Raw genomic sequence first — 17,433 nt, 5'->3', positions numbered from 1 at the left:
CTGCCAACGTCCCAAGCTGCTGCAGTGATCTACCTGGCCAGGGCAATTCTGCCCACCATTCATGATGTTCTACACCAAAGCAGGCAACCCACCAGCCTTCTGGGGCACTCACTCCCCTGAGAGGGAAGCCACAGGAGGATAAAGTGGTAGGCTAATTCCATAGTGAAATTAGCTGTAGGCAGTTTGAAGAAAAATTCATACAAGTCTCCCAGAGAGAGTCAGTGCTCTTCAACTCCCTGGAAAATGGCAACTGACTTCTCTAAAACAACACAACACACAGACATCGAGCCCAACGTCCTCAATGAACAAACAGGAGAAACAAAAGGCAATGGCAGAAGATGTCCTGAACCTAACGGAATGCATAGAAGAAGCAGACATTGAGCTACCACTGAAAGCAATTTTCAGAATGCTGCTTGGAGTCATACAGGATATGAGGGAAACAATACAGAAAAAAGGATGAAATGATAGAGGGAAATATAAGAGCTTAGGGAGGAGATAACAAATATCAGTAGCAGACTCACGGACCTCGAGAATCAACTGGAGGAAGCAGAGAATCACATCAGTGACTTGGGGGACAGCCAAGCAGACTATGACAAACACAAACAAAAATCTAATAAGATCATCAGAGAAGCTGAAGAAAACCTCAGATATATGTCTGATGCTATAAAGAGGAACAACGTTAGACAGCTATTGGATTACGGAGGAAGATACAAGAAAGAAGTGTCATCTGCAAAAACAGTGAGAGAATTCTTGGAACAAATCTTCCACAGCTTAATGAATGATAACCAGGCAACCATTCAGGAGGCAGAAAGAACACTACCTAGACTGAATCTCAACAAGTCACCACAAGGCACATAACAGTTAAGCCAGGGATCCTCAAACTACGGCTGTGGCCCACCGAGGACATTTACCTGGCCCGCTGGGTGTTTTTTTACCTCCGCTGCCTGTCCTGTTTAGCAGCCGACTCAGCCTGGGCCGCAGTGCACGTGTGAACTGTGCGCCACATTCTTCGACTCCCCTCTTTCTCTCTGTCTCTCGACGACTCTCAGTCTCGGGTGTGATCAGACGAGTCACGAGCTTGCCTGTGCAGAGCCTGCTGCTGCCTGAGGACTGAGGTAAGAACAAATTAAGTTGTTGTGTTTTTTTTAAGTTAGGAGGTCTATTATTTTTATTTTGCAGTTAGTAGGGCCTTTTACACAGTTAAGGGGGGCCTTTTCCCCTGAAGTTAGGTCTTTTTTTTTTTAAGTTGGTTAGTTGGGGGTGGTTTCTAGGGGGGTTGCATCATAGTGATAACACAATAGTCAGCGCTCAGTGCTAATGCAAATTTTCGGTGCTCAGAGGTAATGCAAAGGTCAGCATTCAGAGGTATGCAAATAGTCAGTGATCAGTGTTACAGCAAATGGTCAGTGCTCTGTGCTATTGCACGGGACCCCCCAAACTGGCAATCTCCCTAGGGCCCCATGGAAACTTAATTCAGCTCTGCAGACATACGAAGAGTAGGAAGTCCAATTTAACTGACAGCAAGTTAAGGTGATCAGACATACCGATTTTCGTGGGACAGTCCTGATTTTTAACAATTCTTCCTGCATCCTGCGGCGTTTTAAAAAGGTCCTGATTTTTAGAAAGAATGAATGACAAACTAGGGTATACGGTTTTTGGCTACCACACCAGGACATGAGTTTTATCAATGGTGTCCCACTGGTGTCCCACTTTATCAATGTTAAAATCTGCTCACCTTACAGTAAGTGCATTTATATTCTGATTGCTATTCAGTTGAGTGTGAGGTTCTATGTTGTGTGCTGTGTAAGCCCCAGTTCACTGTTGCGATCCCTGAGCTGTGCAAGTTCAGCCATATGCTTATATGCTTATATACTGAACTCACTTTAGATTCGGAAGAAAAAAGGCATACGTGCCTTCTTTTTTCTTGCAGTGAAATCTGATTGCATGGGTCTTCTCACCCATGCGACCAGATTCCTGTGTGAGTTCACAGATTGCAGTTCAGTTCACACAGGGCAGTGTGAACTAGAAAGGTGGTGGAGGAACTGGCTCTGTTACTGTGCCGGTTCCTACATCGCACCAGTGTGAGCCTGAGGTAAAAGTAGAGTTCCAACAATATGGACACTGGGGAAGCTGAAATGATGTGGCCTTGCAAGGTTCCATTGATGGACACTCATCAGACTGCATTGATGGGCAGTGCAGTCTATAAGTCTGTGTGGGAAAAGTTATTGCTGGTATATTGTTTATGTAGCACTGTTTTATATATATATATATATATATATATATATATATATATATATATATATATATATATATTTTACTAATAGCAATTTGGAATCCCAAGGAAACAATGATATCGAGAGAAAAATTCACTCGGAGTATAGAATATTCAAAGAACAGTGGACTTTAGGAAGATCCCAGAAAGGGACTGTAGTGCTGCTGCTGTCCACTTACGAGTGGTACCTGCATATTGTGCAGAGCCATCCGTAAACCAAGCATGACTTTTTTGGTCTTCACTTAAAGTATGGTAAGGAACTCCCCAGGAGGCCATAGGTGCAGACTGGGAGAAAGGAGGCAATGTGACAGGAGTGGAGACTGTTGGCATTTGGGCCACTTCTTCATGGAGCTTACTTGTTCCTTCAGGTCCTGCTTTGGCCCGATCTTGTATATACCACTTCCATTTAACAATGGAGTGTTGCTGCGCATGTCCAACTTTATGATTACGTGGGTCAGACAATACCCAGTTCATGATAGGTAATTCAGGCCTCATGGTGACTTGGTGGCCCATGGTGAGGCGTTCAGTCTCCACCAAGGCCCAGTAACAGGCCAACAGCTGTTTTTCAAAGGGGGAGTAGTTGTTTGCAGAGGATGGCAAGACTTTTCTCCAAAATCCCAATGGTCTATGCTGTGATTCACCAATAGGAATCTGCCAAGGACTCCACACTGCATCTTTATTTACAGCTGACACCTCTAGCACCATTGGGTCAGCTGGATCATATGGTCCCAGTGGCAAAGCAGCTTGCATGGTAGGCAGCCTGAACTTGTTGAAGAGCCTTTTCTTGTTCTGGGCCCCACTCAAAAATGGAGGCTTTTCGTGTCACTTGATAAATAGGTTGAAGTAGAACACCCAAGTGAAGGATATGTTGCCTCCAAAATCCGAAGAGGCCCACTAGGCATTGTGCCTCTTTTTCAGTCGTTGGGAGCGTTAAATGCAATAGCTTATCCTTCACTTTAGTAGGAATATGTCGACATGCCCCATACCACTGGACTCCTAGAAATTTCACTGATGTGGAGGGTATCTGAATCTTCGTTGGGTTAATTTCCCAACCCCATGTACGCAGATATCGTACCAATGAATCTAGAGTCTTTGATACATCCTCCTTAGTGGGTTCAATCAGCATAATGTCATCAATATAATGGACCAGTGTGACATTTTGTGGGATAGACAGGTGGTCAAGGTCCCTTCGGACTAAATTATGGCACAGGGCAGAAGAGTTGATGTACCCCTGGGGGAGAGTTGTAAAAGTATATTGTTGCCCCTGCCAGGTGAAGGCAAACTGCCTCTGGTGGTTCTTTGAGACTGGTATTGAGAAAAAGGCATTAGCCAGATCAATAGCTGCATACCATGTACCAGGAGAAGTATTCATTTGCTCAAGCAATGTAATCACATCTGGGACAGCAGCTGCAATTGGAGTCATCGCCTGGTTAAGTTTACGATAATCCACTGTCATTCTCCAGAATCCATCTGTCTTCTTTACAGGCCAAATAGGTGAGTTAAATGGGGATGTAGTAGGAATCACCACCCCTGCATCTTTCAAGTCTTTGATGGTGGCACTGATCTCTGCAATCTCTCCAGGAATGCGATACTGCTTTTGGTTTACTATTTTCCTAGGTAATGGCAATTCTAATGCTGTCCACTTGGCCTTTCCTATCATGATAGCCCTTATTCCACATTTTAGGGATCCAATATGGGGGTTCTGCCAGTTACTAAGTATGTCTATTCCAATGATGCATTCTGGAACTGGGGAATTAACCACAGGATGGATCTGGGGGCCTACTGGACCCACAGTGAGGCGTACCTGAGCTAAAACTCCATTGATAACTTTTTTTTCCCATTGATAACTTGACCTCCATAAGCCCCCACTCTGATTGGTAGGCCTTCGAAACACTTTGGGTCTCCTGGAATTAGTGTCAGTTCTGAGCCAGTATCTAGTAACCCCCGAAAAGTTTGATTGTTTCCTTTCCCCCCAATGAACAGTCAGTCTTGTGAAAGGACACTGGTCTCTTTGGGGAAGGCTAGAAGAAAGACTAACAGTATAAACCTTTGGTGATGTAGCAGGGTCCTCCTTCCAAGGGACCCGGCCTCCCCCTCATTCAAGGGGTTGTGGGTCTGTAAACTGGCTCAGGTCTGGGAATTGATTGAGCGATCGTGACTGTCTATTCTGCTGCTCACCTGATCTACCATTCTTTCACCTGTACAGATCACATAAATATTTAGTAGGTTTCCCATCTATTTCATTCCTAGGGACACCGTGGCTAAGTAGCCAATGCCATAATTCCACACGAGACAGGTTGCTTTGATTACTATTGAAACCTTGTTGTCTATTATAACCACGCCGACTCTGTCTCCGTTGATTCAGTGCTGACACCTGCCCTCTACCATCACGGGAACCAATCAACCCCATTGTGGGCAAATGTCGGAGTTCGCTTAGGGCAGTGCCCACTGTTAATCCCGGTACACATAAAATAGCAATTACAGGAGTCTTAAGAGATACTGGGGCCCACTTCAAAAACTTTTTGGGTCTATGGGAATATCCTGATAGATCCATTCTAACATACCAATTTCTCTAAGCTTTTGGATGCCTTCCTCTACAGTGTACCAAGGTAGGTCAGGTACTTCAAGTTGGTCTAATCTAGGCTATCTGGCCGTCCATGCTTCACTGAACCAACCAAATTAAGAATTAGATCATTTTTTAGCCTGTCTCACAGAGATATTGAAAGAAGAGTCTGTGCTTAGGGGTCCCATATCTAGAAACTCAGACTGGCCTAATATTACATTTCGTGCATCCCACAGCCTTAGTAACCATTCCCAGGGATATTCTCCAGGCTTTTGCTTGTATGTATTTGAAAACTCGAACAGGTCTTTATGAGTATAGCGCACTTCTTCTTAGATAATCATCTCAACCTCACCTTTAGGAGGTTTCTGAGACTTAATTTTAGTGACAGGTCTAGCGGAAATAATGGGTGGTGAGGGTGTTTCCTGGGTGCTCTCAGCAATGTCTTGCAAGGCATCTTCCTCAGGTAATGCTACTGATACAGCCCCACCTGGCATATCAACTTGAATAGTTTGGCTAATCTGCTCAGGTGTTTCTAAGGGCTCAATATCCTCCTCTTCTGGATCATCAGCCCATATGTTCCCATCCCATGTTTCAGGGTCCCAACTTTTCCCAATTAATGCCCTTACTTTGGTTTCAGACACTACTCTAGATATGCAATTCAGCTGCTGTTGCAATTCAGCCACTCGTATAATGAGACTCTGGACCTGGTTCTCAGCAATGTCAGCTCTTTTACTAGAGGAGAGAAGGCTCTCCTTTGTAGCCCAGATGAAAGTTTTCAAATCCATTAGTCTGCGCCTGAGGCGCGTTTTTGAGGCTCTGAGATCACCCCTCTCCTTAATCACACTTTCCATTATAAGAAGGACCAGCCAACCAGCTTCTCTATACTTGTCATCATTACAAAACTCCTGGAAAATATCAAACATACGATCACCCAGAGCATCTCCTTTAACCAGCACCTCATCTAACGGTGGTGCTACTTTAGGTTTTATCTTTGCTATTTCACACCACGGATTAGTAAGAGTAGCAGACGTATCCATGTTTTGGGGGTGTTGAAGTAGATGTATCCATGTTTTGGGGTGTTGAAGTGCTGTTAAGACTAATCAGGTTGGAAAGCCAATTTAAGAAACCCATATTTATGGTTTATTTCTCTAGAAGCACTCCTGGTAACAAAATGTGTTGGACAGGGTTCTCTAGAGAGACAAAACCAGATTGCTTTTAATTATATATAAATATATTTATAAAGATGATATATAACACAAGAAAAGAACCGTTAAATTATATATAGATGGCTAATACAAGAAATTAGCAGTTAAATTATAAATCAGTGAGACACTAGCAGTCTTTTAAGTCTTGAGAGCCACCAGCTCCTTTCTGTAGAGAGAGCTGGGCTATATACACCCAGGCAGCAAACAGCAAGGCAGGTCACCAACTGTCACCAACTGTCGGTCCCCAGCTCCAGAGATGAACATTCCAATCGTGTGGACTTAAAAGGGCCTTAACTTACAGCGACAGTCCATAGGTTAGGCATCTCACAGGTGGTGTACCCTTTAAATTGAGACACAAAACAAGCAAGGCAGCCACACGCAGGTCCAATGACTAAAGAATGAGAGACAAGCAAGGCGAGGCTCACTGAGCCATTTATCTCTCCGCCCTTCAAATAATCCTACTTGTGTTTATCGGCCAGGCTGGCATAATAAACTATTGCAAAACTCAAGAATATTCTACAACCAGTCAATTTACCAAGCAAGACAGATGTAGAAGTAAAAGTCCCATACGAGGAAAAACTCAAAAGAATATGTTAGAAGAAAACCAGCCCTACAAAAGATCCTTGCTGACCTAGAATGGGTAGAAAAACAACACTCACCAAGCATAAATAAGAGACCGCCACATAGAACAACCTCACCCAAAGGGGAACAAAGAGAAAACAGACCCCAAGACAATATTGGCTCAAGGATGGAAAGAAGTCAAGAATGATACACACACATGCACACACACACACACACACACACACACACGCACAACACACTAATAAGAAAGGAAGGGAGGAAAACACCCAACACAAAAGTTATAATATGACATCACAGAGTCCACAGATGGAGATAATAACTCTGAATATCAATGGCATGAACTCAGGCATTGAAAGACTGAGCTAAGCAGACTGGCTCAGAAAACACAACCCATCAATCTGCTGCCTACAGGAGATACATCTCAAGACTACAGACAAAAATGCGCTGAGAATCAAAGGCTGGAGAAAGGCATGCCAAGCAAGCATCAATTAAAAAAAAGCAGGGGTTGCAATCTAATCTCGGATAAAATTTACCTCAAAGTGCAAACCATAAAAAGAGATAACAAGGGACACTATATAATGTTCAAGGAAACGGTAGACAAAGAACCACTAAGCATTATAAACATATATTCCCAGAATGAGAGACCCGCTGAATATGTCATCCACACTCCAAAAAGTGAAAAAAAGAAATCACAGTATCAACAGTTATAGTAGGTGACTTCAATACACCGCTCTCTGAGAAAGATACAGCACAGGGAAATAAATGCAATAAGGAGGCTAGAGATCTAAATAATACAATTAGATAATTTGACCTGACAGATATTCATAGAGCATTTAATCCAAAATTTTAAAAGTTCATTCTTTTCAAGCTCGCATAGTACATATTTGAAGATAGACCACATGCTGGAACACAAGGTGAATCTACATAAATTTATGCACATTGATATCATATAGGCCTCTCTGACCACTGTGCCATAAGGCTGTAAATCAACCAAAGGAAGATGAAGAAAACAAGAGCAAGCATTTGGAGGATAAATAACTCTCTATTGTAAAAGGAGTGCATACTGGCACAGATCAGAGATGAAATTTATTGAAACCAACAAGAATGAGAACACGACGTACCAAAAGTTATAGGACACAGCGAAGGCAGTTATCAGAGGGAGGTTCATAGCAATACATGCGCACCTGAAAAAGGAGAAGAGATTCATGATTGATATGCTGGCACAAAATTTACAACAACTAAAGCAGCGTCAGCAGGACAATCCCATTAATAGCAAAAGCAAAGAAATAATAAATCTCAGGGTTAAGATTCAGGAGAGGGAAAATAAGCAAATTCTGGAAAAAATAATGCTGCTAAAAGTTGGTTCTTTGAAAGGATAAACAGAATCTACAGACCACTAGCAAACCTAACCAAAGAAAGGAGGGAACAAATTTCAATAGCAAGAATGAGGGGACATTACAACAAACCCTAATGAAATCAAAAGGATAATTACACTTTACTATGAAGGATTATATTCCAATGAATTCAACAACTTGGAAGACATGGACAAATTATGGAAAAACAATCCTTCCCTACACTATCCCCAAAGGACGTCAAGAAGCTCAACAGACCCATAGCAACAGAGGAAATAGACAAGGTTATCAGGGGATTACCAACAAAAAAATCCCCTGGACCAGAGAGCTTCACAGGAGAATTCTACCAAGCATTTAGAAGAACTAACACCAATCCTACATAAACTCTTCCAGACCATAGAAAAAGACGGCTAATTCCCAAACTCCTTCAATGAAGCTAGTATAACTCTGATACCCAAACTGGGCAAGGATCCCACAAGAATCGATACCTACAATATCCCTAATGAACATCGACGCAAAAATCCTTAACAAAATCCTGGCCGATAGAATACAAAAGTATATGAAACAAATATTTCACCATGACCAAGTGGGATTCATATCAGGAATGCAGGGATGGTTCAACAAATGATAGACCATTAGTATCATTTGACACATTGACATGAAAAACTGTTAAGAATCACATGATTTTGATAGATGCAGAAAAAGAATTCAACAACATCCAAAACCAATTCCTGTTTAAGACACTTAAGAAGATAGGGATGGAAGGAAAATTCCTCAAGATGATAAAAGCTATATACGAAATCCCACAGCCAACGTGGTAGTCAATGGAGAAACGACTAACAATCCCACTGAAAAGGGGGACCAGACAAGGATGCTCTTTGTCCCCACTCTTTATTTAGTAGAGTACTGAAGGTTTTAGCTAACAGTATAAGGCAAAGAAGAGACATCAAAGGTATTCATCTGGGGAAGGAAGAGAATAAACTATCGTTATTTGCAGACGATATGATTTTATATATGGACAATCCCAAAAGTTCCACAAGGGGAGTACTGGAAGCAATAGAGGAGTTTGGAAGAGGGGCAGGATACAAGATCAACAAACAGAAGTCCATCAGACTGTTATACACATTGAATAAGACCACAGAAGAGGAGGTCAAAAAAGGTGGTACCCTTCACAATAACCGAGCACAAATTGAAATATCTAGGGATATACTGGACTGAAAAAAAAAACATCTATATGAGGAAAACTACAGAACACTATTACAAGAAACCAAGAGTGACCTCAACAAATGGAAAAACATCCATGCTCCTGGATTGGAAGACTCAATGTAGTAAAGATGTTAGTTCTGCCCAAGGCACTATATAAGTTTAATGCATTCCCAATACAATTACCCTCATCTTTCTTCAAAGAATTGGAAAATCTGATTACCAACTTCATATGGTGAGGGAAGAAGCCCAGAAGTAGCAGAGAACTCCTCAAGAAGGGGTACACAGTGGGAGGGCTTGCTTTACCTGACTTTAGCACATCTTATACAGCCACAGTTGTCAAAACCGCATGGTACTGGTAAAATGACAGATATTCAGACCAATGGAAAACAACTGAAAACCCAGAAATAAAATCATCAGCAAACAGACAACTGATCTTTGATAATGGTCCCAAAAATATCCAATCAGAAACAGATGCCCTCTTTAACAAGTGGTGCTAGAAAAAATGGATAGCTACCTGCAGAAAAGTGAACCAAGACCCTTAACTCACTCTATACACAAAAATAAACTCAAGGTGGATCACAGACCTTGAGGTTAAACCCCAAACTATTAGCGTCATCAATAAGGGAACTGGGACCAACCTGAGAACTTTGGCACAGAGAATACACAGGCTATCAGAAATAGGGAAGGACACAAACACAGAGGAGGCACAAATTGACAAGTGCGATATACTGAAGATAAAACACCTGTTACATCGAATGAATTCACCAAGAGAATATTAAGAGACCCCAACGGACTGGGAAACATCGTTAGCAATGACATATTAGACAAAGGCCTTATTACTAAAATCTACAATACTCTGATAGCTTCCAAAAAGAAAAAAACTAATTGCCCACTGAGGAGGTAGGCAAAGGACCTGAACAGAAGCTTCACAGGGGCAGAAATCTGAATGGCCAATAAACATATGAGGAAATGTTCCCGATCTTTAGCCATAAGAGAAATGCAAATTAAAACAACAATGAGGTACCACCTAACACCCTCAAAGATAGCCCAATTCAAAAAATCAGGAAGCAACAAGTGTTGTAGGGGCTGAAGGGAGACAGGAACTCTCATCCACTGCTGTAAGTATGTACAGCCACTATGGAAATTGATCTGGCGATATCTAAAACAGATGGAAATCGAGCTACCATACAACCCAGAAATCCCCTTACTGGGCATATACCCAGAAGAAGCAAGAAACAAACCACGCCAGATATCTGTGCTCCAATGTTCATTGCAACACAGTTCAAAATTGCAAGGAGTTGGAAACAACATAAATTTCCATCAACTGACAAGTGAATTAAAAAACTGGTACATACATAAAATGGAGTACTACACATCGCTAAAAAGCAGTGATGAACATATGAAGCACATCTCTGCATGGGAAGAACTGGAGGGAATTATGCTAAGCGAAATAAACCAAGCATAAAAGGACAAGTACAACATGAATCCGCTGAAGCTTTAAAAAATGGAAAAGAGGCATAGGGAAAAAAACTATTGTATACAAACATTCCTGGGTGTGTATGGCAGGGGCAGATGAAGTATTATGGCAGTTGCCAGACCAAATCCAGGGATACATATGATAGCCAACTAAAAAGGGGCAGGGGAAGAAAAGAAATGGATAGCGGGGGAACAGGGCACTAACCTCCTCAAAGAGAGGGTATTGCTTATATCTCCACAGGTAAAGAGGGACCAGACTTCAATCCAGTGCTCCGAGGTGTGAATGCAACAAGCCGGCATGGAATAGGGAACCAGTGGAGAGGTCTGAGGGGCCAGCCCCAATCCCAACTACATGGACACCTGCCCCTCCCCACAGAAGAATTTGTTTCAGAGCATAGCACTCAATCTGTATCTCAGGGAGAGAGACATGTCTGATCAGAGCACACAAGAGCAAATGAAGGGAGAAGAAAAGAGAATGGAGCACATCCTGGCCCACCAAGCCTTGACAAGATTCCCACTCAGAGCAGTCAATCCATAGAGAAGATCATATGGCCGGCCCCACTATGAGACACGACATCCCTCACTGACCTACAGGGGACAACACTGGAGACACAGTGTGGGAATTCCGCTCGATCTGATCCCACCACACCAAGGCAAAACACTAAGGGCGTGGAACAGAACAGTAAGGGGAACAGAGCAACGAAGTCCCCAGGGAATACCAAAAATAGACTTTGGGGGCAGGGCTTGGTACCCCATCCGACACGACCGGAAAACATTCCTAAAGGCCAACAGTCCTTGAACTAACTACAAGCTTTTCTTTTTTGTTGTTGTGTTGTATTTTATCTTTTGTCATTGGTTTCTTGTTGTTTTGTTTTCTTTTGCTGCTTGGTTTTGCTCTATCTTGTTTTTGTGCATGTTATTTGCGCAGGTCTGTCTAAATAAGATAGGTTGGGATGAACAATCCGGAGAAAATAGTAGGACTGACAGTTCCAGAGGGAAATGGAAGAGGGGTAAGTGGGGGAAAGGAAGTGGTGTTAAACCCAGGGACAGGGAAAAATAAGTGATCCAAATCGGTGGTGAGGAGGCTGGAGGAGGCCTGGTAGGACATGACCAAGGGTAATGTAACCGAGAGGAATTACTGAAATCCAAATGAAGGCTGAACATGATTGTGGGACAAGAGGAAAGTAAAAGGAAATAGAGGAAAGATCTAGGAGGCAAAGGGCATATATAGAGGTCTAAATAAAAGCATGTACAGAAGTTAATATGTTTATATATGAGGATGTGGAAACAGATCTATATGCATATATGTATAGGTTTAGTATTAAGGTAGCAGATGGACATTGGACCTCCACTCAAGTACTCCCTCAATGCAAGAACACTTTGTTCTATTAAACTGGCATGCCATGATGCTTATCTTCCCGACACAATTGCTGAAAACAAAGCCGGTGCATAAGCAAATGTGGTGAAGAAAGCTGATGGTGCCCAACTATCAAAAGATATAGCATCTGGGGTCTTAAAGCCTTGAAGGTAAACAAGCGGTCATCTAGCTCAGAAGCAACAAAGTCCACATGGAAGCACACCAGCATTTGTTATCACAAGGTGACGAAGGGATCAGTTATCAGGCATCAACAAAAAAATCACATCATTGTGTGCTCACTTCCCCGATTCAATCGCTGAAGACAAATGGATGCATAAGCAAATGTGGTGAAGAAAGCTGATGGTGCCCAGCTATCAAAAGATACAGCGTCAAGGGTCTTAAAGACTTGAAGGTAAACAAGAGGCCATCTAGCTCAAAAGCAACAAAGCCCACATGGAAGAATCACACCAGCCTGTGTGATCACAAGGTGCTGAAGGGATCAGGTAAAAGACATCATCAGAACAAAATATAATATCATTGTGAATGAAGGGGAATGCGGAGTGGAGACCCAAAGCCCATCTGTAGGCAATGGGCATCTTCTTATGGAAGGGTTGTGGGGAGGAGATGAGCCAATCATGGTGCAGTGTAACAACAATGAAACATACAACTTTCCTCTAGTTCCTAAATGCTTCCCACTATCATGATCCCAATTCTAACTTACAAATCTGGCTAGACCAGAGGATGCACACTGGTACAGATAGGAACTGGAAACACAGGGAATCCAGGGCAGATGATTCCTTTGGGACCAGTGGTGAGAGTGGCGATACCAGGAGGGTGGAGGGAGGGTGGTATGCAAAGTGGGAGAAGGGAGACGTCAGACAGTGTAAGATATGACAAAGTAATAATTTATAGATTACCAAGGGTTCATGAGGAAGAGGAGAGTGGGGAGGGAGGGGGAAAATGAGGAGCTGATGCCAGGGGCTTAAATGGAAAGCAAGTGTTTTGAGAATGAGGGCAATGAATGTACAAATGTGCTGTACACAATTGATGTATGTATGGACTGTGGTAAGAATTTTATGTGCCTCTAATAAAATGATTAAAAAAACTGTCTCAAGGACAAGTGAGCACGGGAACATTTTCTGGCGTGTATCCCAAGTGGACTGATGTCAGGAAGGCAAGAAGCCATTAATTATGTTAAAGTGACATCGATTCACCAGGAACCTCAGGAAAGCCCCGTAGGCTTCTTAGAGCGGATAAAGGAGGACCTCAGGAATCACACTGCTATAGATGTAGATTCCTACAAAGGGCAAGTCTTACTCAGGGACAAATTTCTCATGCAGACTGCACTGGACATTTGGAAGAAGCTCCAAAAGTTAGCACAGGAGCCTGAAGGAGTCACCCTAGAAGAGACGGTTGCTGGTGCTAATACTACCTTGTACAATAGGGAACAGGAGGGGGAGGTGCAGGCTCAGGAGAGGAGAGAAGGACATCAGGCATGCCCAAGTGCTGGCCACACTTGCTAACTGCCCGTCAACCACCTCCCAGGTTTCCCAGACCTGTGACCAAAGTGCCAAGTGCTATGTGTGCTGGGAACTGTGCCACTGGGCATGGAACTTCCCTAGTTGGAACAGGCCCATCCAAGGGCCATGCCACCCCAGCAAGCAAGCTGGCTATCAGTGTCCCTTGTTCCATGGCAGATAGCCAAGAGGGAGGGCGCCCGCAGGCCAGTGAGCTGCTCATTGAAGACTGGCTGGCCAGCGAAGCAGCAGGAGAGCCGTAGCGGGTCTGGAGCAATCAATATGCCAGCAACATCAGTGGATGTCCTCCTAGATACTGGGCTGCCTATCCTGTCCTCTCCTTCTTCCCCAACCCTGGGCACCATTCACAGGTGTCACTGGGGAAGCTGTTGCACCCAGACCCCTCAGAAGTGAACCATAAATACAAGCACCCCTGAGAGCTGTTGGGGGGGGGGGAGCTCCTTTGCCACCCCAGAGCAGATAAGTCCTCCACAGAAAACCCTACCTCAGATCCACCACAGTCTTTAAGCCAGTAAATGCTTCTACACCATTCCTGTGTTTAAAGAGAACTAGTACCCATGCCTGTCAGCCCTAAGATTCCCTCTTTTCTGAACTTGTGACACTAAACCCCACCTCCAAGGGCACTGCCATCTCACAGCCTTACCCTTGTCTCACCTGAACTGTCCACCTGTTTGTTTCTTCTAGAAGTTCTCAGGTTACCAATGTCTCTGAACCCAGTGTGCCAGCTCCAGGACTGCCAGTTCCTAGACCACCCCAACCTCATCCATCGGGGGCCCTGAGTGGACAGCCCCTTCCAACTGAGTACGATGGGTGTGAACTCAAAACCTCAATTTGTGTCTTATTTGACAGCATGAAGCAGCTAGAGATGTTGTCCTCCAGTACTCCAAAGATGTGGCTCTTTTAGTGGAGAAATGTTAGATACCCGGATAGGGAGTTGTCCCTTTCTATACCAAGGTGCCCTTACAGGAGGTTGCTGCAGAGAATCAGAGGAGCACAGCCAGACATAAAGGCTAGAGGGCATGCTGACATTCAGGACCCGAGGTGGGGTGGGGGGTACACCTAGGTGTGCGGTACACCTGAGTGGGTCCCAATCTAGGCCATATGGGCTTAATTCAGCATAAGGTCAAGCATAAGGTGACCAGATTTTAACATTGACCAGGAGAGAGGGGGTGTTTCTTGATTAAAAATTTATTCTATATGGAGCAACAAAAATTTCCATAGAATGCAAAAATAGTATTGTAATATTTTTTAAATTTCAACATAAGTACAATGTACAAATATAATACATTAAAATTGTATATTGTATTATGTATTATATTGTATTATGTTATTCTTTGGCATATTTCTCATTTGAGTGAATTTTTTTAGTACATTGCTGCCACTGTTTAAAAGGTCATGAAATTTTTCACAAGAATTTGTTAAATTATATTTCACACATAAAATGGCTTTCAAAGTCTCAACATTTAATTGTGATTTTTCTGATGTCCACACTTTATCGTAGAAAAAAACGCGTTCAGTCACAGCATTAGTTCCTGGTAAAGACAGCACGTATTTCACAATTTTTAGAGATTATATGGAAAATGGTTTGTTTCAAAATGATGAAATATTTCTAACCATTTGTTCTCTATTATTATTTTTGCTGATGCCCAAAATTTAACCTTTTCCTTATCAATATACTTTTAAAATAATGCTACTTCATTAAAAGATCATTTTTGGAAATATTACTATATGGGAAATTTTGAGTAATATGATCAAATGATTTTTGCGCATCATTCCAATTAAGTTCTTGTTTTAATGTAACCCAATGAAAATGTTCAATATCATTGGAATGTACCGCCCACTCTTCTAAATAATCTATGCAATTACCATAGGACTTTTTAACATGATTCATTATATCTGCACAATTTATTACAATTTGTTCTTCTAGCTGACTTATACTATCACGGATAGTTAATGGAAGAAAATTATTTTCTAACCGCTCTTGACACTGAAATTTTAAATTATTAACTTCATTTGCTACTTCGATTATCGAAATTTTGTCACCTTTAATAAGTTAGATAGCATTTTAAAAAAGAGCTGCTTGATTGTGTACAAACTCTAGCCAAATTTTTTAAGATTCTTTTTCAAAAAACTCTTCTAAAATTCTAGGACATTTATCCTGTGATAGAAAGTAGGATTTCAAAGGATCATATATTTTCAAAATTCTTTCGACAGCTGGCAAAAAGGTTAACCAGCGCGTTTTACTGTATCTAAGTATTTTCTGATATTCGACTTCCGCTGTTTCACAAAATTCTTTAAGCATTTCTACGAGCAGTGTATACATAGAAATAAGAATATATTTTAATAACAATATTTTCCACATCTACGGGCAACAATTCAGCAGCTGTTTGAATGGCGTTTTGTATTATGTATATTCCCTTCCCGTTCTCCTGCCATTCCCTAGCTTGTCGTGCATTCTTTTAAAAAACCTGGACTTTTTTAAAACACTGTGGGTCAAATTGTTCAAAAGCGGGACGTCTGGTCACCTTAGACTCAAGCAGTTCCATGGACCACGCCTCCCAGCGGAGGGCCCTGAAAAGCCAGAAACTTTTGAGACATCCCCCGCCCGCCCCGCCTCTTCTCCAGAGGCTTCTCAGTGGGGCTGCTGGTTTCCCTGGCGTCAGGGCTCCTCCTGTGAGTGGAAGCGCCCTGAGGGGTCTGTGTAGAACCCGAGACTCCTGTCCTTTATAAAACGCCACTTGGATCACAAACCTGGCTTTGGCGTGACTTCTTTCTCTTGGGAAGCCAAAGACCGAGGTAATTCTAACCTTAGAAACCTAACCGCTGCAGGGGAAATGGGGCCTGTTGAAATCTCGGGCAGAGTCTAGTTGGCAGGGACTGTTCTCCTGGCGGGGATGGCGGCCCGGGCACGGGTTCACACTTACCAGCTCCTTTGAGGACCCAAGAGGCTTCCTACGCCCACACACTTCCCGTCTCGGAGGCCCACGAGGGCAGCCTGGCCGCTCCGCCCGCGTGGGTGGCTCTGAGTTAGAATCCACTCGAGGCCGAGTTGGTGTTTTCTTGGTGTGGGCAGGGGACCAGCGAGGCGCCCATTCTCTGTGTAGCCCCAGGTCACCCAGTGGGAGGTGCCCGGGCCCGGTGCCCAGCGCCGGCCCAGGTGGTCGCTCCACAGGCGGCTCTGGCTGCCTTCGGGGCTGGGTGATGGGCTTATCCCCGGGCGTGGGCGCCGGAAACCGGAAAGGCTGAGGGCGTGGCGCATGCGCGCTGAGCAGCCGGAAGTCGGGTACATCCGGCCGCCACCGTAGCTCGGGGCTCACGTGGAAATCCCCGCTGGGGCGCAGAACCGTGGCTAACCGTAGGAGCCCATTTTGTTCGCTTCATCCAGGGCCAGCATCAGCCGAGCTTTTTACGAAACGGAAGGCGCGAAAACCCCTCCGGTCTGTACCTCACCCACGACCCTCCGGTCTGGAGAAGGCAGGGGAACTGTCCCACTCCCCGATGTTTAGAAGCATTGACAGCCGAAGGCCCTCTGCCTTTACAGTCAGCTCATCAGTAGACACCTCACCTGGCTTCAGGTGACACTGCCTTTTTAGGGAAGCCCATATCCGATGAGGGATCAAAATGGCCAGGCCCTTTTGTTGAAGGCGAAAACCGAACTGAAAGGTCGTCCCGGCTCCTGCCCTCCTCGTGAGATCAGTTGAGGCCTTCGCTCTGACTGTTCCCTCTATACACTTCCTGCCTATAGGGCTCTATCTCAGCGTTTGCCTCGAGGGAACTGTCTTGGAGAAAGTTTTGTCTGGGAGACAGAGCTTCTGTGTCCATTTGTCATAAAAAGGTTGATGGATAAGGTACAGTGAGGGAGAGTGGGAACTGAGGAAGTAA

General features: G+C 43.6%; 1 pseudogene; it reads right to left on the bottom strand.

Moving 5' to 3' along the window:
• Positions 1 to 17,154, bottom strand: part of LOC142423789 (small ribosomal subunit protein eS6-like) — a 67,481-nt pseudogene extending 50,327 nt beyond the window's left edge.
• Positions 17,155 to 17,433: the final 279 nt, after the last annotated feature.

This window comes from Tenrec ecaudatus, chromosome 1, assembly GCF_050624435.1.
Source record: "Tenrec ecaudatus isolate mTenEca1 chromosome 1, mTenEca1.hap1, whole genome shotgun sequence".
Lineage (NCBI taxonomy): Eukaryota > Metazoa > Chordata > Mammalia > Afrosoricida > Tenrecidae > Tenrec > Tenrec ecaudatus.
This window is presented reverse-complemented; position numbering and strand designations above follow the sequence as displayed.